Source organism: Callorhinus ursinus, unplaced genomic scaffold (assembly GCF_003265705.2).
Source record: "Callorhinus ursinus isolate GAN/ISIS: 27379988/994484 unplaced genomic scaffold, GSC_fseal_2.0 scaffold65, whole genome shotgun sequence".
NCBI lineage: Eukaryota > Metazoa > Chordata > Mammalia > Carnivora > Otariidae > Callorhinus > Callorhinus ursinus.
In genome coordinates, this window is record NW_027397127.1 from 185,399 (window position 1) to 206,903 (window position 21,505).

The following is a 21,505-nucleotide window of genomic DNA, read 5'->3' on the forward strand; positions in this document are numbered from 1 at the left end:
GTCAGAGAGGGCTTGCTGGGTTAAATTGTATCTATGTTTAACATTATGAGGAAATGTCAAGCTTTTCTAATGTGGCTTCACCATTTTAACTTCTCACCATCAAGCTATGAGGAATCCAGTTTTTTCACATCCTCACCATCACCTGTTATTATATCTTTTTAATTATAGCCATCCTAGTGTGTGTGAAACAGAAATGTTGAGCCGAGAATACAGAAAATTCCCATGTACACCTTCACACACATACACAATTCCTATTATTAAAATCTTGCATTAGTGAGGTACATTCATTACAATTAATGAGTTGATATTGATACATCACTATTAAAGTCCATAGTTTACATGAAGATTCAACGTTGTGTTCAGTTCTATGGGTTTTAGACAAATGTATAATATCATGTATCTACCATTACAGTATCATACAGAATAGTTTCCCTACCCTAAAACTCACCTGTGCTTTACCTGTTCATCTCCCCCTCCCCCTGAACACCTGGAAACCACTCATCTTTTAAAAAAAATTATTTCTTTAGGGGTGCCTGTGTGGCTTAGTCAGTTAAGTGTCTGCCCTTGACTCCCAGGATCCTGGGATCGAGTCCCAGGTTGGGCTCCCTCCTCAGTTGGGGGGGGGGCTGCTTCTCCTTCTGCCCTTCCCTCCCCACTTTCTTGCTCAAAAATAAATAAATAATCTCTTTAAAAAATTAAATAAATAGGGGCGCCTGGGTGGCTCAGTTGTTAAGCGTCTGCCTTCGGCTCAGGTCATGGTCCCAGGGTCCTGGGATCGAGCCCCGCATCAGGCTCCCTACTCAGCGGGAAGCCTGCTTGAGATTCTCTCTTTCCTCTCCCTCTGCTCCTCCTCCTGCTCATGCTCTCTCTCTCTCTCTCTCTCATATAAATAAATAAAATCTTAAAAAAAATGCTTTCTCCTGTAAATAATGGCTGGGAGGCAAGTGTTTTGAGCACGGAAGTAACATGGTTAGCATTACAGAAAATTTCCTCCCTCTACAAAAGGTAGGTTGCATTGAAAATGCTAAGACTGGAGACAGGAAAAATAGCAAGGAAGTAATTATTGTAACTCAGGAGAGATGAAAGTTATTTAAAGTAGGATGATGATGGACCTAGAGGGTATTATGCTAAGTGAAATAAGTCAGACTGAGAAAGACAGATATCATATGATCTCACTCATATGTGGAATCTAAACAAAACAAATGAATAGACAAACAAAAAGCAGAATCAGACTCGTAAGTACAGAGAACAAACTGATGATTGCCAGAGGAAAGGGGGTTGGGGGATGGGCAAAATGGGTGAAGGGGAGTGAGAGATACGGGCTTCCAGTTGTGAAATGAGTAAGTCCTGGGAATAAAAGGCACAGCATAGGGAATATAGTCAATGGTATATTGAAATTGCTTGTGTTCCCTCTCTCGCTGGTCTCTCTCTGTCAAATAAATAAATAAAATCTTAAAAAAAAGATTATTTATTTGAGAGAGAGCAAGTGAGCGAAAGAGAACACAGAGGGAGAGGGAGAGGGAGAAGCAGACTCCCCACTGAGCAGAGAGCCTGATGGAGGGCTCGATCCCAGGACCCCAAGATCATGATCTGAGCTGAAGGCAGATGCTTAACTGACTGAGCCACCCACGGGCCCCGAGATTATTGCTTATTATTCGTACATCTACCAAATACCACCTCTTCTACCATCACACCTGCACTTGGAGACATTCTCATCGGTTCCTACCTAATTATTAATTTTCATGAAAATGGAGCTTTATTTGGCTTCTAAAGCTCTGAATTCAAAGAAAAATCCAAGATGGTGTGGTTTCTCCACTCACTGTACAATGCAATCATGAGAGACCCTCTCTATCCTCTGTAACTCTTTCAATGGCTCCACCAACCAAGGACTCACAATTAAGAGTAGGAAATCTTCATATCCAAGTGGTTCCTGGGATCTGTTCCCAGACATTTCTAGCTTAATCAGTGTATTCCTGGTCCCACCCCGCTGTCACACTGGACCACACTCACTCCAGTGCAAGTGGGCGTTAACAAAACACACCATGGACTTAGGGGTCTGATGACTGATTGCACCCCTATCAAAGGGTTCATGCTGTTCACCCCTCACTGCCTGGTCTTCCCTTGTGCCTCAGCTTCTCATCCCTGCAATCTTGTTCTCCTTGGAATCCCATTCTGTTATTTCCTTTGTCTTACTTCTAAGTTTTTGTTTGTTTGTTGCTTTAAAATTAGCATTGCCCTTCCTAGAATCTCAGATCAGTATGCCACATTTCAGAACATGAGGGGTTGTCTACTGGGGGTCTTCAAGGAAGAACTCACTTATCCAACAAAATGTATTGAACACCTACTATGTGCCGGGCTCTGTTCTACATCCTGCAGATACAATGAACAAATCAGGCAAAATTTCTGCCTCACCAACTTCCAGTATAGTTGGTGGGTAGACATTAAACAACACAAATAAGTAAAATATGTGTTAGTTGATGATGAAGAAAGAAATAATTCAGCAAAAGTGTGGTTGAAAGGGTGACTACCCTATTTAGATAGGGTAGTCAGAGGATAGTCAGAGAAAGTCACACTGAAAGACTTGAAAGAAGTGAGGGAGTGAGTCATGTGGATGCCTGTGGGAAGAATATTACAGGTTCAGAGAACAAGGGGGGAGGATCTGGGGTAAGAAAATGACTGGGGGGTTTTAGAAAAAAGAGGCCAGTGTGGATGAGCTGAAGTGAGCAAGGGGGTGAGTGGCTGGAGATGAATTCCGAGAGGAAACAGAGAATCAGATCTGGTAGGGCCCTATGGGTCATCATAACAACTTTGGATTTTACTGTGAGAAATTTGGTTTTTGAGAAGACAAGTTGTGAGATCTGCAGAATCCCTCTGGCTGCTGTGTTGACAGTAGGCTCTGTGGGATGATGAGCAAAAGTGGAGGCAGGGAGACCAGTCAGGAGGCTATTGTAGTAATCCAGACTAAAAATAAGATAATAGTTTGCACTAAGACCACGGCAGTGGAGGTGGTGAGAAGTGGTCGCATTCTAGATATGTTTTGGAAGTATTGTTGGCAGGACTCATAGATGGATAAGGTGTGGGTAGTGGAAAAAAGGGAGGAACAAGGGTAGCAGATTTTCTTTTTAGCCTGGACAACTGGAAAGATGGAGTTGCTCTTTACTAAGATAAGGAAAAAATGTGGGAAGAACAGGTTTGAGGGGAAATAATCAGGAATTTGATTTTGTGTCTGTGAAGGGTATGAAGCCCATTAGACATCCAAATAGGGAGGGTAGGTAAACAGTTGGGTATGTGAGTCTGGAGTTCAGGAGAGACTTCTGATTTATATATTTGAAAGTCATCAGCATACGGATAGTATCTAAAGAATGGGTGAGATTACTAAAGAGTGCCCCAAGGTTCAATAGATAAAGAAGAGACTAAGACCAAGGGTTGAGTTCTAGGTTCTAGAAGTTAATAAGAGGACCCAGCAAAGGAGAAAATGAGCAGCCAATGAAACAGAAGACCGTGGGGTCCTGGAAGCCAATCGAGAGAGTGATCAACTATAACAATTATTACTCATAAAGCAAGTAAGGTTGAAACTGAGAATCGAACATCAGATTTGTCAACGTGAAGGCCACTGGTGATCTTGAAAAGAATAGTTTTTGTGGAATGATGGTGGCAGAAGCTTGACGGTGGTGGTTTCTAACAAGAGAATAGGACTATGGACAGTTTTTATTTTTGAGGAATTTTGCTATGGGGTAGAGAATCAAAATGAGGGGAGGGGTTGCTAGAGGGAGATGTGGAATAAAGAATTTTTTTCAGATGGGAGTAAGAACAGATGTTTAAAATACTGATGGCAGTGATTCAGTAGAAAGTAGAAAATGGAAGGTACAGGAGAGAGAAGGCCGAATGGCTGGGGTGATGTCCTGGAGTAGGTGAGTGGGGGTGGGGTGTCCTGGAAGGGTTGGCATTAGATAGGAACATGGGTGCACACACACAGTTCCACAGCAGGTAGCTGCGTCCACGCGGTGGTGGTGATTGTGGGGATTCTTTTCTAGTTTCCATTTTCTCTCAGGTGAGAATAATGGCAGCAGGAAGAAATGTTGACAGTCTGAGGAGAGTAGAAACGGGAAATATTCGTGAGAGACGGAGAATGAATGCACTAGGAAATGTAGTCTGATTCTGGAACAGCCTTGAGGATCTATCTGAAGTGGGTGGTTGTGGTTTCTTTCCGCCATCTACATTCAGTAGCAGGGGTGCAAGGGGAGGATAGGCAGAAAGTTAGATTTAACTGAAGTGGGGGCTTTTCCAAGTGTGTAAGAAAAGGCAAAGGGTAAGCTAGTTGAGCTTGAATGTGAGGAAATGATTATAAGGACAGGTCCCTGTAATGGGGACTCTGGGAAGTGGAACCACAAGGCGGTTGGTCGATGGAGTGTGAAGGCTGAAAAGATGCCCCTGAATTGGGGTACAAGACATACTTGCTGGAGCACAATATATTTACTGCCTGAGCCTCATGTTATTAATAAAAGTTATGCCATTTCAGACAAATGGATGAAATCCCACAGTGACTACTTTGACTATAACAGCACTTACTTGAAAAATAAGTTTTGGCAAGTGTGTTTAAAAAAAAAATCCAGTCACATCACTAAAGTAATGTACTAGTCTCACTTCATTTATATATTACCTTTCCTCTGAAGGGCTTTAGCTGCTGAACAAGAATCTATCAAACACTAAACATACCTCAGAGCCTATAGCTCCTAGAAGCACCAAGGTTTGAGAAAAAGCAGATGAAAGGCCAGAGATAGAAGGAGAAAGGAAGCAGTACCCCTCGAAGATAAACACGACATTGGTAAATCATCTGACTCTTGGTTTTGGCTCAGGTCATGATCTCGGGGTCCTGGGATGGAGCCCTGCATCAGGCTCCATGCTAAATGGGGAGTCTGCTTGAGTTACTCTCCCTCTGCCCCTCCTCCGCTCACATTCTCTCTCTCTCTCTCTCAAATAAATAAATATTAAAAAAAAAAGAACGAAGAGGATAAACAAGAAAAATTTAGGGGGTGATGGAGAGAGAAGCATAACAGATACGGCAAATACTGTAAAAAAAAAAAATGCGGCAATATTACTGAGATTCTCCAGTGGTACTTCTTATAGAATATTTTTATTCTAAGGGATTTGTAAAGAATTAATATTTATTCAGTGCTTGGAACATGCCAAGCATTTTATCTGCATTCATTTATATTACAGTCTTGAGGTCTAAAAGGTAGATACCATTATTATCTCCATTTTACAGATGAAGAAACAGAGGAACGGAGAAGTTAAATCACTTACCTGAGCCCCACAACTTGTCTCCCTGATTTCTTTTTTTTTTTAAAGATTTTATTTTTTTAAAGCCATCTCTAACATGGGGCTCAAACTCACAACCCTGAGATCAAGAGTCCCATGATCTGCTGACGGAGCCAGCCAGGCGCCCCATGTCTCTTTGCTTTCAAAGCCAGTTCCCCTTGCACCTTATCAAACCACCTCCCAGCTGACTGAGAGACTTTATATAAAAGCATCCTTTTAAGAAAGTTATTATTTGAATCCATATTAATTAAAATACTTTTAAATTATAATTTACAATTACAAAATAGAACAGTATGCTTGCAGTTGTGTCCAGAAAGGTAAGTATGCTGGCTAAAAGCCACACAACAATTTGAAAGATGAATGGGAAATCCAAATACGAGTGAGAATGTTCATTTGAATTACTGCATTTCATTGAGCATCAAAACCCACTAATACTTTACTTCTATTTGTGTACATTATTCTTTTCCCACATTCATTTCATCTGCATGGATTGTTTAATTTCATCTTCTATGTGGCCTTCTCCTCAAAGAGTAACATAGCTGCTCTGGGGTTGGGTATCTAGTACCCAGCACGGAGAACCTCACGCTCTCTTCTCCCAGATCAGCACACCGCTCCCGGCTTGTTTGTCCTAACTGTCGAGGTTTATCGAAATGGTCAGAGAGTCAGCCATTGGATTACATTGACTACTCCATCATGCCATGTGAATGATCTTTTAAAATGAAAAAACGAATGATATCGAAAATATGATTAGAAAAGTTCATCGCCGGTTTAAAGCACTTTACTTTTTTAAGATTTTATTTATTTATTTGAAAGAGAGAGAGAGAGCACGAGTGGGGGGAACGGCAGAGAGAGGGAACAGCAGACTCCCCACTGAGCAGGGAGCCCGACGCAGGGCTCAATCCGAGGACCCCGGGATCATGACCTGAGCGGAAGGCAGATGCTTAAGTGACTGAGCCACCCAGGTGCCCCTGAAGCACTTTAGACAAAAGCTAGTTTCAGAAATCTATATCAAAGTAACATTGTTCTACGTGTAGCAAGTCTACCTTCTACGGATTTTTGGCCAAAAGTTTGCTTTCATCCATACAGAAGGGAAATTGGATCGCGAAGATGTAGGAGACAAATGAAGTATAAAGACTTCCATTCTTTTATTTTTGAAGGGCAAGTCATTCTAAGCTCTACAGATTAAGTGGAATTTGGATGTCCCTGGTCAGATTGCTGCAAATCAGGTCATCTTGATCCAAGTCTCAACCATAGGAATCAGAGCAAATATGTATTTTGTCTGAGACAAGTACAATAACAGAAGAAAAGATGATTAAAAAAAAAAAAGAAGAAAGGCTTCCAAATTTATCACTTCAGCCCTGTGTGGCGTGTCTACATGGTTTGACCTCAGACAAGGGTCTGCAGAGGTCCTTGTCTGGCATTTGTTGACTGAATTTCACGATAGAAAGTGGGGCATGATGTACAGCCTCATGACTGTGTCTGTTACAGACGATGCAAAGGAAAGCACTAGAGCATTTAAGCTAAGCAATAAACTATTCACTAATATGTTAGAAAGGTCAAAGCAACTTCTTCAAAGCAATGTACTAGAAAAATAAAGACCTCAATGTTCCTAACTAACTTTAGGAATGACAAAACAAACCCGTATGTTAGCTACAACTTATCAGAAATAAATATTAACATGTTCACTTAGAGTTCCAAAAACATGGAAAGAGAAGATCACTTTATCATTCTTTGGATAAACACTAAAGGGTCTGTTGTCTTTTTAGCACACTAGAGTACTCAATATTCAAAATAACCAAGAAAGTACTGTAGAAAAAGGGCCCATACACAGAATGCCTTCAGGATGGGGGTATAAATCCTTCTCTGACTTCCTTAAACATAAGGAATATAAAGGCCTCATATGAATGAGAAAAGTTTGAAAACTGGAATCTTTTTTTTTTTTTTTTGAGAGAGAGAAAGAGAGGAAGGGGGAGAGGGAAAGGGACAGAGGGCGAGAGAGAATCTCAAGCAGGCTCCACGCTGGGTGGGGCTCGATCTCACGACCCTGAGATCATGACCTGAGCCAAAATCAGGAGTCGGAAGCTTAACTGACTGAGCCACTTAGGTCTCCCTACAACCTGGAATCTTTATGTCTTAGTTTGGGCTTCCATAACAAAATGCCATAGACTTGGTTTAAACAACAGGAATTTATTTCTCACAGTTCTGGAAGTCCAACATCAAGGTACTGACAAGATAGGTTTTGCTCTGAGGCCATTTCTCTGGGTCTGCAGATGGTCACCTTCTCGCCCTGCCCTCACAGGACTTCTTTGTGTTACAGTGGGGTGGGAGCAGGGAGAGCAAGCTCTATGGTGTCTCCTCTAATAAGGCACTAATCCCCTCAGACCAGGCCCCTACCCTTATGACCTCATTGAACCCTAATTACCCCCCAAAGGCCCCATCTCCAAATACCATTATAGTGGGGGTTCAGGCTTCAGTATATATAAATTTTGAGGGGACACAAACATTCGGTCCGTAACACTTTACAAACACGTATGACTGGCTTTAAAAAACATTTGCAGTTTGTATTTATTTATTTATTTATAGAAAAGATTTTATTTTTAAGTAATTTCTATACCCAACATGGGGCTCAAACTCACATCCTCGAGATCAAAGTCACATCCTCCACCAAATGAGCTAGCCAGGTGCCCCATCATTAGCAGGGTTTCTTTAATCTTTTTTTTTTAAGATTTTATTTATTTATTTGACAGAGAGAGACACAGCGAGAGAGGGACCACAAGCAGGGGGAGTGGGAGAGGGAGAAGCAGGCTTTCCGCTGAGCAGGGAGCCCGATGCGGGGCTCCATCCCAGGACCCTGGGATCATGACCTGAGCGGAAGGCAGACGCTTAACAACTGAGCCACCCAGGTGCCCCTCATTTGCAGTTTTTTTTTTTTAAAGATTTTATTTATTTATTTGAGAGAGAGAATGAGAGAGAGAGAGAGCATGAGAGGGGGGAGGGTCAGAGGGAGAAGCGGACTCCCCGCTGAGCAGGGAGCCCGATGTGGGATTCGATCCCAGGACTCCAGGATCATGACCTGAGCCGAAGGCAGTCGCTCAACCAACTGAGCCACCCAGGCGCCCCTCATTTGCAGTTTTTAATAAAACATTTTTAATTGTGGAAAAAACACATAACCTGAAATTTATTATCTAATCATTTTAAGTGGACAGCTAATAGTTTTAAGTGCGTCTATATTGTTATGCAATCATAACTGGCTTTTAAAACCAGTGCTGGTGAAGCTATTTATTTTCCCTTGGGTACTAGGTGTGTAAATCAGATGCAGTGTCATAAGGGTGGGCAGAGCCTTAGTTATGTCTTCATTGTTTGCTCAGCTAAGCTTCCTATTAGTTTAGTGTAGTAGTTAGAATTCTCCAGAGAAACAGAACCAGTAAGAGATATCTATTTATCTGTCTGTCTATCTATCTATCTATCTATCGAGCGAGCGAGATTGGCTCACATGATTATGGAGGCTGAGATGTCCCATGATCTACCATCTGCACACTGGACACCCAGGAAAGCCATTGGCATAGGTCAGTCCAAGACTCAAGGCTTGAGAACCAGCAGAGCTAATGGTTTAATTCCTAGTCTGAGGGTAGGAGACCCATATCTTAGCTCATGCAGTCAGGCAGAGTAGGGGCAAACTCCTTTCCTCTCTGCCTTTTGTTCTATCCAGGCCTTCAACAGAGTGAATGACTGGGGAGAGCAATCTACTTTACTCAGTCTACCAATTCAAATGCTAATCTCATCTGGAAATACTCTCGCAGACACACCCAGAAACAATGTTGAACCAGATATATCGGCACCCCATGACCCCATCGGGTTGACATATAAAATTAACCATCACATTTGGTTATTAGAGATACAGCAAGTAAGACATTTGTCCACTGGTGGTTGATAACTGGCATTGTATCTTATTGGTCAGGGTCCATGCTGTACAAGTTGTTAAATATTTTAAGTATCACTACTGATTATACATATTCTATATTAAATAAAATGGTTTTTTCACTAAAGCAGAAAAGTAAATCAAAGTTTATAGAGTAGAAAGGTTTAAAAATAACTAACTAGAACTGATAAATGAATTCAGTAAGGTCACAGGATATAAAATCAATATACAGAAATCCATTGCATTTCTATACACTAATAATGAAACAGCAGAGAGAAAAATTAAGAAAATAATCCCGTTTACAATTGTATCAAAATCAATGAAATACCTAGGAATAAATTTAACCAAGCAGGTGGAAGACCTGTACTCTGAAAACTATAAAACCCTGATGAAAGAAATTGAAGATGACACAAACAAATGGAAAGATATTCCATGCTCATGGATTGGAAGAACAAATGTTGTTTAAGTGTCCATACTACTCAAATCAATCTAAAGATTTAATGCAATCCCTATCAAAATACCAATAGCATTTTTCACAGAACTAGAACAAATTATCCTAAACTTTGCATGAAACCACAAAAGACCCCAAACAGCCAAAGCAATCTTGAAAAAGAACAAAATGGGAGGTATCATAATCCCAGATTTCAAGATATACTACAAAGCTGTAGTAATCAAAACAGGTATGCTACTGGCGTAAAAATAGACACATAGATCAATAGAACAGAATAGAGAGCCCAGAAATAAACCCCCTATTATATGGTCAATTAATCTTCCACAAAGGAGGCAAGAATATGCAATGGGAAAAAGACAGTCTCTTCAACAAATGGTGTTGGGAAAATTGGACAGCTACATGCCGAAGAATGAAACTGGACCACTTTCATACACCATACACAAAAATGAAATTGAAATGGATTAAAGACTTAAATGTGAGACCTGAAACCATAAAAATCTTAAAAGAGAGCACAGGCAGTAATTTCTCAGATTTCGGCCATAGCAACATTTTTCTAGATATATCTCCTGAAGCAAGGGAAACAAAAGCAAAAATAAACATTAGGACTATATCAAAATAAAAAGCCCCTGCACTGCAAAGGAAACAACAAAACTAAAAGACAACCCTACTGAATGGGAAAAGATACTTGCAAATGACACATCTGATAAAGGGTTGGTATCCAAAATGTATAAAGAACTTATACAACTCAACACCAAACCCGCAAATAACCCATTTACAAATGCGCAGAAAACATGAACAGACATTTCTGCAATGAAGACATCCAGATGGCCAACAGACACATGAAACGATGCTCAACATCCCTCCCCACCAGGGAAATGCAGATCAAAGCCACAGTGAGGTGGTAGCGGCTGTGGTGGCCATGGGTCAGTAGCTGACATGCAGCTCCTTGTCCACGCCCAGGAGCTACACACCCTCAAGGTGACCGGCCAGGAGATGGTCGCCCAGATAAAGGCTCATGTAGCCTCACTGGAGGTCATCACTCCAGAAGATCAAGTTGTGCTCTTGGCACGCACACCCCTAGAGGATGAGGCTATCCTGGGTCAGTGTGGAGTGTAGGCCCTGATTGCCCCGGAAGTAGCTGGCCCCACGCTTGGAGGTTGAAGTCCACGGTTCCCTGGCCCGTGCTGGGAAAGTAAGAGGGCAGACTCCCAAGGTGGCCAAACAGGAGAAACAGAAGAAGAAGACAGGCTGAGCCAAGCGGTGGATGAGTACAACCGGCACTTTGTCAATGTTGTGCCCACCTTTGGCAAGAAGAAGGGCCTCAGTGCCAACTCTGAAATCCACTGTAATCCTGGCTTTCCCTAATAAAGCCACTCAGTCCAGCCAAAAAAAAAAATAACAACAGCAACAACACAATGAGATATCACCTCCCAGTTGTCATAATGGCTAATATATAAAACACAAGAAACAACAAGTGTTGGTGAGGATGTGGAGAAAAAAGAACCCTCGTGCATTGGTGGTGGGAATGCAAACCGTTGCAGCCACTGTGGGAAACAGTTATGCAGGTTCCTCAAAAAAATTAAGAATAGAATTACCATATGATCCAGTAATTCCACTACTGGATATTTACCCAACAAATATGAAAACACTAATTCACAAATATATATACATATATACCCTATGTTTATTGCAGCATTATTTACAATAGTCAAGATATGGAAGCAGCCCAGGTGTCCACTGATAGGTGAATAGATAAAGACAACGAGGTATATATATGCAATGGACTATTACTCAGCCATAAGAAAGAATGAAATCTACCATTTGCAACAACATGGATGGATTTAGAGAGTATAATTATAAGTGAAATAAATCAGTCAGAGAAAGACAAATACCATATGATTTCCCTTGTAAGTGGAGTTTACGAAACAATGAATGAGCAGAGGGAGAAAAAAGAGACACCCAAACCAAAAAACAGACTCTTAAGTACAGAGAACAAACCAGAGGGGAGGTGGGTGGGGGGATGGGTGAAACAGGTGAAGGGAATTAAGAGTACACCTACCATAATGAGCACGGAGACATGTATAGAATTGTAGAATCACTATATTGTATACCTGAAACTAATATAACACTGTATGTCAACTATACTGGATTTAAAGGTTTTTTTTTTAAATAATAAAATAAATAAAAACAATTAGCTATGGTTCTCATTAACCCTTCAATATTATTTTCTGATTTTGATGTAAGTCCAACTTAAAAAGAACTAACTAAGCTTCAATATTGAATGTTAGAGTTAGAGCCCCCTGTAATTTGAGCAAAACTTAAATATTTTTCCTACAGAGAGGAAATTCACATGAAATTAACCATTTGAGAGTGAACAATTAAGTGGTTTACAATACTGTATACCCATTGGCACTATCTAGTTCCAAAACTTTTTCATCAGCCCAAATGGAAACCCCATCCCCATTAAACAGTCGCTCCGAAATTCCCATCCCCCAACCCCCGGCAACTACTAATCTGGTTTCTGTTTGTTTGGATTTGCCTATTCTAGACATTTCATGGAAGCGGAATCCTACAACATGTGACCTTTTGTGTCTGGCTTTTTCACTGAACAATGTTATCAAGTTCATCCGTGTTGTTAGCAGGTATCTATCTGTATTTTATTCCTTTTGTGTGGCTGAATCATATTTCATGGCATGTATACACCATACTTTGTTTATTCATTGATATATTGATGAATATTTGGGCTGTTTCTACCTTTCTGGCTGTTGAATTAGACTTCTAACGGTTCAGTCAAGCGGCAAAACGCCTGTCTATCTCCCTCCCTTCCACATGATGAGCTTAGCTACCCTAGAAAAAGGACTGTGACTGCTTTAAGTATTTTGGCTCTGTTTCCCAGAACTGTCTTTTTTTATCTGCAAGCCAAGGACAAATCTGTCTCACCACCCCAAGCCTCCACAACAGAAAAATTAATCCATCTCCACAGCATAAACTGCTCCTTCCCTTCCTCTGCCTCCCTGCTGACCAGCCCTTCCCCGAATAGGGAGTCTTTCAACCTCTGCTTTTGCTTTCCTGAAATTTTCCATCTGTTATTTGCCGTCCATGCATTTGGTCCTGTGCAAGCGATCTGACACAGGCAAGAGTATTTTTTTTTCTGATCTAGACCCTCCCTTAAAAATAGTTTGATATTATATAACTCAGCTACTCCTTAGCATCACTTTAACAACACATTTAAACAGAATTCATATGAACCATGTTTCAGCTTTTCCCTCCTCCTGCCCCCCATTCCCACTCCATCATGGTTGACCAGCCTTACGTCCGGGTTTTGGACGTATACTAAAAGAGTATATTTTAGTTATGTAAACAAATTCCTACAGATGTTATTTTTCTGACATAACAGGATGCCTCAGTCTAGGTAAGCTGCTCATTTCCTCTTTAGAAGCACCATGAAGATTGAGTATATGGTGAGAAATACAGGTCAGTAGGATCAGATTGCCCCCTGGGTGCCCCTCAGATCACACTGTGTCAGCAGCTGGCTTCTCTGGATAGCAGAAGGCCTAGTCAGGTAGCCAGCATAAGAGCCATATCCTTCACACTTCTACTCGAGGTGACCTTATTTCTGGATGTTCCTTAGCCCTGTATTGCACTAAAAAAATAATGGTCATTGGGATTCTAAAACCAGAGGGGACGGTGTGTATATCTCCTTAGACAGTGCTAGTTTACCCAAAAGACGGTCTAAGCACATGCTTGCAAACCTGGGGCACCAACTTTTTTTGGGGGGCGGTGGGAGAATTTGGTCCTTATTTTATATAAGACATCAAGATAGTCATTGTGGGAAAAAAAGAGTATGTCTTAGAGCGCTGTATACTTAGTTGATGGTACATTGTTATTGTATTTTTAGTTATCATACAGTAAAACTGACACTTTAGTGTACTACATGTTTTAGCAATGAAATTTCTGATCAGATCTTTAGACTCGCTTACTTATTTTCTTTTCCTCTTTGATGTGAGGTTGTACTTGAGGACTTAGAGTTTTCTGTATGTAGTTTACTATGACAGATAACATGGAAAAAAAACCTATAATACAAGGGAGGGAGCAGTCGGAGCAAATGTATTAAGGCAGAAAAACACAGGGAATGGTTAGTAAAGGGGAGTAGTCCAATTTTTAAAAAAATATTTTATTTATTTATTTGACAGAGAGAGAGAGAGAGAGAGAGCACAAGCAGGGGGAGCAGCAGAGGGAGAGGGAGAAGCAGGCTCCTTGCTGAGCAGGAAGCCCGATGCGGGGCTGGATCCCAGGACCCTGGCAGACGCTTAACGACTGAGCCACCCAGGCGCCCCTGTGTAACTGTTTTTGATATTTTAAGGCTCGCACAGTTTAGGAGCAAAATTTCTACAAAAGCTGATTGCATTTGAATATCTGTTTTCATTCATTTATTCAGTCAACAAATATTAGCTGAGTACCCACTATGTACCAGGCCCTATTTCTAAGTCTCGGATAAGGCATGAACAAAACCAAGTCTCTGCCCTCGTGGAACTTGCACTCTGGTGAGGCATAGATAATAAATTAGTCAACAAATAGGTACCCTATCATCATGTGGTGATAATTATTAGAAGGAAAATTAAAGCAGGATGAGGGAATAGAGCGAATTTTATGTCAGGTCAGGGGCAGCCTCTCTTGGGGGTGATGTGTGACGAGAGACGTCAATGTGGTGAAAAGGTAAACTATGCGAAGGTTCAGGGCAAGAACATTCCAGGCCACGGGAGCAGCAAATCTGAAGGTTCTGAGGCAAGAATATGTTTGGCATGTTCTGACAATGACAAGGAGAAGAGGGCGCCCGGAGCAGGGTGTTCAAAGCAGTGAGACATGAGGCCTGAGAGGTGGCCAGAATAACAAACATGGAGGGCCATATTGGCCCATGATTCGGATTTTGGATTTGATTCTAAGAGTCACTGGAACCCATTGAAAAAGGCTCACATGATGTGATTCATAGTCTAAAAAGCCCTCTGCTTGCTCCTGTCTGTGTATAGGTTAAAATCATCCCCCCCCCCCCGCAATTCCTGATGACCAGTTGACGTGGCCTCCTGAAAAGTCCTGTCTTATTTTGGACAAGGTGAAATTGGCCTTAAGTGCAGACCCCAGGAGAACGCAGTAGGATTCTAGTTCTCTGCCTTTAGTGTTGTAGTCTCCATGTCTTCCTTCCTGGTAGACATGGTCCAAGGCCCCTCCTCCGAGGCTGGCTGGAAGGGCCCTACTCAGCTTTAAGGACACACACCCCTTGTGCAACTCTGGTAGTTCTCGTCCCTAAGCCTGTGGGGAGGATGGCTTTGTCCCTACATCGCTGTTAACCTGGTGGCATTTCATTACTTGGGCTCTCCAAAAGAATTACTGACCCAATCAATGGTGGGGCTCTTGATGCTCTGAGACTTGTCCTATTGCCTTGCTCTGACACCTGTGGTGTCAAAGCATATTTGCAAAAGCTCCCCCAGTGATTGTGGCAAAAGCCCCTTTTTCCTTTTCTCCAAAAGGATAAGCACGTACCTGGATATGCTTATAACATAATTTAGAACCTAGAGTGCTCAAATTACCACATTGTTCCAGGAATAGCTTTCATTCTGTTTTTTTTTCCCCTGTCTCAGAGAAAAACCGAGAAGTGAAGTTTTTTACCAACCAAATGGTAGAACCAGATTTAGAATTGAGAAAGAGCTATTTGTGAAAAGTATGAATCTATGTCATTATATGTGGCTTTGTTGCTAAAGATATACTAATTTGCCATATAAAATTCCCCCTTCCTCAGTGCCTAGACTCTCAACTTTGCTGACATTTATTCAGATCCTATTTTTACTTACTGTTTTTTAATTAAACTCTACACCCAGTGTGGGGCTTGAACTCACAACCCCAAGATCAAGAGCTGCATGCTCTACCGACTGAGCCAGCCAGGTGCCCCTTGGGTCCTATTTTTAAAAAAGAAGCTTCCCCCTACCACTTTTATTTGAAAGTATGTTTAAAACCTGCAACTTCTCAGGAAAAGTATGGAGACTGCTTTATTTTTGTTGCAGGCATTGTAAAACTAAATAACCAAGACTAGTATTAGCTTGAACTTTACCTTGGAATATGTCCACGAAGAAGAAAGAAAGCCAGACTAATCTTGACTTTCTCTCCTCCAGCTTTTTGTATCAAAGACCCTCTGACATAGCAAGTGAAAGCTTTTCAATTACTTATTGTAGCGTGGGTCCATCTCGAAATTCTGCATACTCAGAATGGAGATTTTTGCCCCCATTCCTGTCTCCTCTTTCTCCATGTTTTTCAGTCACTGTTTTACTTCATTTGGATTCCTTATCGTTCAAACCACATTATTTGGGAGGATGAGCTATGGTTTGAATCGGATTGTCAGTTCTGATTTGGGAGGAAGGTTTATGAGACTCAACAGTGCTGTAGCTCATTGTTCAGTATTCCAAGAAATATCACTGCTCTGATTCTCAAGGTTTTCAAAATCTTACAAAGAATGTTGGACAGCTAATGTGTTTCAGCCATATTATTTCAGAACAAGTCTCTTTAGAGATTAGTGATGGCCCCCCACCCCTCCCCAAAGCTGACTTTGGCTATAATAAGGTTTATTTAAGTAAAATAAAGTCAGCTAACTGAAGATTAGCCTCCACATGCCTTTGCTATAATGCAAAATCTACAGTCACCCCGAAGTCAAAATTTGGCAAACTTTGCAATGTGGGGTGCCACACCGCTGACTTTTATTATTTTGGAAAGGGAATAAGTATGAGCCAGGTGCACAAAGAGAACTCTCTCTTTCTCTCTCTCTGCTCAAGAATTTTCTCCCTGGCAATCTACAGATGGAGTTAATATGGCCATCTTAAAATGAAAATATCCCATGGATAGGTTAAATATATTGCCTTTGATTAGGTAGCAAGCAGGCTGTTAGGGGTTAGAGCTGAGATTGGCACACTTTTTCTGTAATGATCCAGATAGTAAATATTTCAGTCTTTGTGGGCCAGATGGTCTCTGCTACAACTACTTAATTCTGCTTGTTGTAGTGTGAAAGCAGTCATAACACATAGCTGAATGGTCATGGCTGTGTTCCAATAAAACTTTATTTACAAAAACAAAGCAGTATGAATTTGGCCCACGTTCCATAGTCTGCTGACCCCTAGATTATAACGCTTAATTAGAGTAGAGCATAGGTTTCTTGGCAGAATTATTTCAACACAGCTAGGGATATCATGAAATTACTGGACAACTAAGAGACTGCCTTGAGGTAGGGTGGCTACTTTATAATTTTGCCATTGACCTTAGTGTCTTCATTCTACTCAGAGTCACCTCATCTGCTCCTTTTAGGCTGGAGGCTAAAACAGTAGAAACTGTGGATATGTCTTTTTCATTGATCTTGTTCTCATAATTCCCTTAGAAATAACAAGACCTGACATTTTTATACATTAGAATTTCTAGATGTCTTGCTGATAGCACATTTCATAAAGCACCTGGTGACCTTAAAAAAGATTTTTATAGGAGCAATTTAGAGTCGAATAAATAGAATTAATTTCAATGCATCTCACTCCATTGTATAATTTGGCACTTGGCCAAACATCATGTTCCATTGTTTTGTTCTGTTCGAAGCCTTTTTGAACTCATGTAAATAGTTTTGCACACGTACTAAGACATGTATTTGTTTATTATTTTATAACCTAATAACCATGTATAACTATTCTGTTTTTCCATTGAGGCCTAGGGGGGGAATATCCTTCAATGAGCACTTCCACATCTGTTTTCTCATTTAATATAATTTAATTATTTTTGCAGATGAATCATAGGGAAGATAAAGTTACTTGCCCAAGGTCACCCAGCTAGTTAAGAGTGCAGCCAAGCTTCCAAAACAGGTCTGTTTGACTCCAGAGGCTATGCGTTTTCCACTACATCACAATTGCCTACAGGAAGCTACTTGTAGCTCTTGGCGGGCTTTATCTTTTTCTTTTTTTTTAAATCCAAGCTGTTTTTAAGTAAATCATAGGAGAACTGAGTAACATAGTATTTAATTCTTCTCATATATTTTGGAAGTACATATTTTCAAAAGGAGATATGGTGGATGCTTTTGTTTAAACAACCATGGTTCTATGACTAGAATATTTCCAAATAAGGGTGACTTCCAAAAATTATTTGCTTTCTTGGCAGTCTTCATACATTCTTTGTGAATGCAACTAGATTTCCCATCTTCCTTGTTTAGGAAAGAATCATATGTTAATAACATTTTTTGAAAGGTGTGGCTTGGTGATATTCTTTTCAGATTTGAAATAACTAAACTTCCTGGCATCATAAGTTCAAATCATGGAGAAGCCAGCTCATTATAAGTTCGACGTTCTGAAATTGATTTTTGTTTGGGCATGGCTTTGTGTGGCCCTGAATGTGCATATGAGTTAGGGGTAAAAGTAACTGCCAAAATCTTAAGATACAGATATTTAAGCCTTTTCATCAGATATGGGATAAATTCCTTTCTGTTGGAATGTTTTGTTTTGTTTTTTTTTTCCTCTTGGGCAGAGCAAAAAACACCACAATGAATCACTGCATGATTAAAAAAAAAAAAAAAAAGGCGGGGCTGGGAGAATTGACCCATAAAATGGTTACAGCGTATATGACTCTCAGACCTCAATCAAAATATTGTTGTGCAAAAATATAACTACTTTCCCTCACATCTGTATTTCAGACATTGAGCATCAAGGGCTCAATGATGGGGGGCTTTTGGGGAAAAAAACCCCACTAACCTCAGTCCTCCTTAGGGTCTTCTCAAGGTTGTCAACATCACACTGTCAACCTCTTATGTGGGTGCCAAGGTGTTGGGGGGTAATCGGGGTGATAGCAGTGATGAGAGGATGGGTACATAGTTATCAATCAGAGGTCAATACAGGTTACTGCTAAGATGTCCACTCTCCTGGCCCATGTGTTTCCTTTGAGTCAGAGGTCTTTGGTTACCTTCCTACTGCCCTTGGGGCTCAGGAAACTTTGCCAGCTTTGCATGTAGACCTGCGTGCAGAGAATAGCTCACAGTCATTGCTTTCTAGGGTCTGGATGCTTTCCTGCTAGAAGTGCTATGAAATGAAGTAAAAGGTTCTTGGTTGCCTTCAAGAATCTCTTATGGTTTGACTTCATTCCTCTCCCCCCGGGTTGGAAGAATCCATTTCTAGCATGAAGAAAAGCCTTCTCCCTTTCTCTGTTTTAAAGGACCTCTATCCCTGTGGAATTTCTTCCTCTATGAGCTTAGACTTTTTGAATCCCCGAACTTGCAAGCTACTTCTGTATTTTGCTGAGGTGCCCTCCCTCTTTCCCTTCAGGCAACGAGAACGGAGCCAGCTACCTGCTTGGATGGAGGGAAGAGGAAGGGGAGAAAAAACTGAGAGCGAAGAGTTGAAGCCTCAAAATATTATCCGTTCACCTTATTCATTACAACCAATAAATTGCTTTTCTGTGAAGTTTTCCCAGTACTTGACACACTTGGCTTTGGAGAACAGAAAGAACTGTGGTATGGTGACTTTCATAAAAGCCGAGTCCTTAAAAGCCTCCCAGTGTTCTCATGTGGGGCCACGGTGCTGAACAAAGGGATGCTCTTGTGAGAGTTTTGACTTCTCTTCAAAAAAAAAAAAAAAAAAGATTTTATTTATTTATTTGAGAGAGAGAGAGAACACAAACGGAGAGGGAGGGGCAGAGGGAGAGGGGAAGCAGACTGCCTACTGAGCAGGGAGCCTGATGCGGGGCTTGATCCCAGGACTCTGGGATCATGACCCAAGCAGCTAAAGGCAGACGCTTCACTGACTGAATCACCCAGGCGCTCCTTGACTTCTCTTTCTCAGCATAGAACAGCTTTCTGGAAGCCGTCTTTGCTTGCCAATCTCAGCAGCTAGGCAATCCTCCCTCTGGGCTCTCCTCAAGTTCCCCCTTCCTATTGCTCCCTCCTGGCAATTCCGCAGCTCTAGGGAGCAACCAGCTCTCCCCTCAAGGTCTGCTGTGTGACTAAGGACCATGTCAACATGAGCTATGGAATCAATCATTTTCAGATGGATTTGGGGTTTTCTAATTATCATTGATACTGATTACAGAACAGTTGATTGCGCCACAACAAAGTACATAATTTTCAGACATAAGACCACCAAAATGGCCAGACATGCTGTACTGGAAGAAATACAGCTCAGAAACTGAGACTCAGGGAAGTTAAAGGGCTGGTCTAGGTTCAAACAGCAAGTTCATGAACGTGATTAAAAGCCACCCCTGAGAACCCTGCTAAGGGCAGGGTTGTGATAACATTCAAATACATTGCAAAAGACTCTCTGGCTGTTTGATGAGTCTAATAAAACAGTAGCACTGACTGATAAAACAACATCATATAATAATGGTCGGCATGGGTTCTAAACCCTGGCTGCCGAGTTCCTAAGCTAGTGTCACCACTTAGAAACTGTGAAACTGGGCCTTGTTACTTTTCCTCTCTGCGCCTCAGGGTCCTCATCTGTAAGGTGAGAATAATAATAGCACCTGCTTCATGGCTTGTTATGAAGTTTGAATGAATTAATATATGTAAAAGCACGGAGGATAGCACTTGCCTCATTGTGGGCATTTATATTGTTTGTTATTATGAAATTACCATTACTTCAGAATAATATCCCAGTGATGCATTCAGAGAAGATAAATGTGCATGTGAAGACTGAAGGACATCAGAACAAAGTCTGTAATCACCGCAGAACTGGGGTAATCACTTACTCACTTGTTAAACATCCAGGGAAATCATGGGTTCATTAGATGCTATAATAATTTTAATATCAGTGTGTCTGAAAGCTGTAACGTGACTTGGAAACTTTGTTTTTAATAATATATGATTATAATAGGTTTGAAAATGCTCATCTTTTATAATGTGTTAAGACAGTAAAATGATGGAGGGGACATAAATGCTATAACTAGCAACTGAAAACTAAAAATGAAAGCAACAATAAAATACCATGATTCCTCTATTGTCAATAACAAAAACATGTTTAAGTGTTGTTGAATATGTTTTGAAATGCTATTCTAGAGGTGCCTGGGCGATGCAGTTGGTTGGATGACTCAGTTGGGCGCCTCGGTTTCAGCTCAGGTCATGATCTCATGGGTCGTGAGATCGAGCCCCGTGATGGGCTCCATGCTCAGCAGAGTCTGTTTGAGTTACTCTCTCCCTCTCCCTCTGCTCCTCCCCACTTCACGCACGCTCTCTTTCTCTCAAAAGTAAATAAATAAAATCTTTTAAAAAATAAAATAAATAAGTAAATCTTAAAAAAGAAAAAGCAATGCTATTCTAATACATTGCTGCAGTTTGGAGAGTTAACTTGGGAAAAAAATATTCCAGGAAACAATATTTCTTAAAATGTTGGAAATTGTTTGTCTCTTTGACATCATAATCCCAATTCTAGAAATCTGTCTTAAGAAAACAAATGTGTAACCGAAATTAATATTTATCTATATAAATTCCATTTTAAGTTTAAATTAGGAATTAGAAGTAAGCTAAAAGCTCAACAATTGAATGGTAATAAATAATGATATACCCATATTAAGACATATCATGCAGGATTAGAAGTCATGCTTTTAATAAATGTTTAATGGCATGGAGGGGAGTGCTCACAATGTAATGTCAAGTGACTGAAATAGGATGAAGAGACCTGCATATACAGAATCTCAGAAATTGTGTTTAGTTGTATCTAGTAGAATGCTGACTATAGTAGGTTATTCAAATAGGGTTTTGTTTTTTCTCATATAACAAAAAAATGTGGAGATAGAATGTCCAAAGCTTGTGCCTTGTCTCC

The 21,505-nt window shown here is 40.8% G+C and overlaps 1 long non-coding RNA gene and 1 pseudogene across 1 annotated transcript in view; both read left to right on the forward strand.

Annotated features, from left to right (window-relative positions):
• Positions 1–19,130, forward strand: part of LOC141371286 (uncharacterized) — an 83,403-nt gene extending 64,273 nt beyond the window's left edge. Inside the window, exons 2-3 of the long non-coding RNA XR_012376114.1 lie at positions 12,238–12,331; positions 19,019–19,130. This is a non-coding gene — a long non-coding RNA (uncharacterized lncRNA). The remainder of the gene's footprint in view (positions 1–12,237; positions 12,332–19,018) is intronic.
• Positions 10,620–11,054, forward strand: LOC112810186 (ubiquitin-like FUBI-ribosomal protein eS30 fusion protein; annotated as a pseudogene).
• Positions 19,131–21,505: the final 2,375 nt, after the last annotated feature.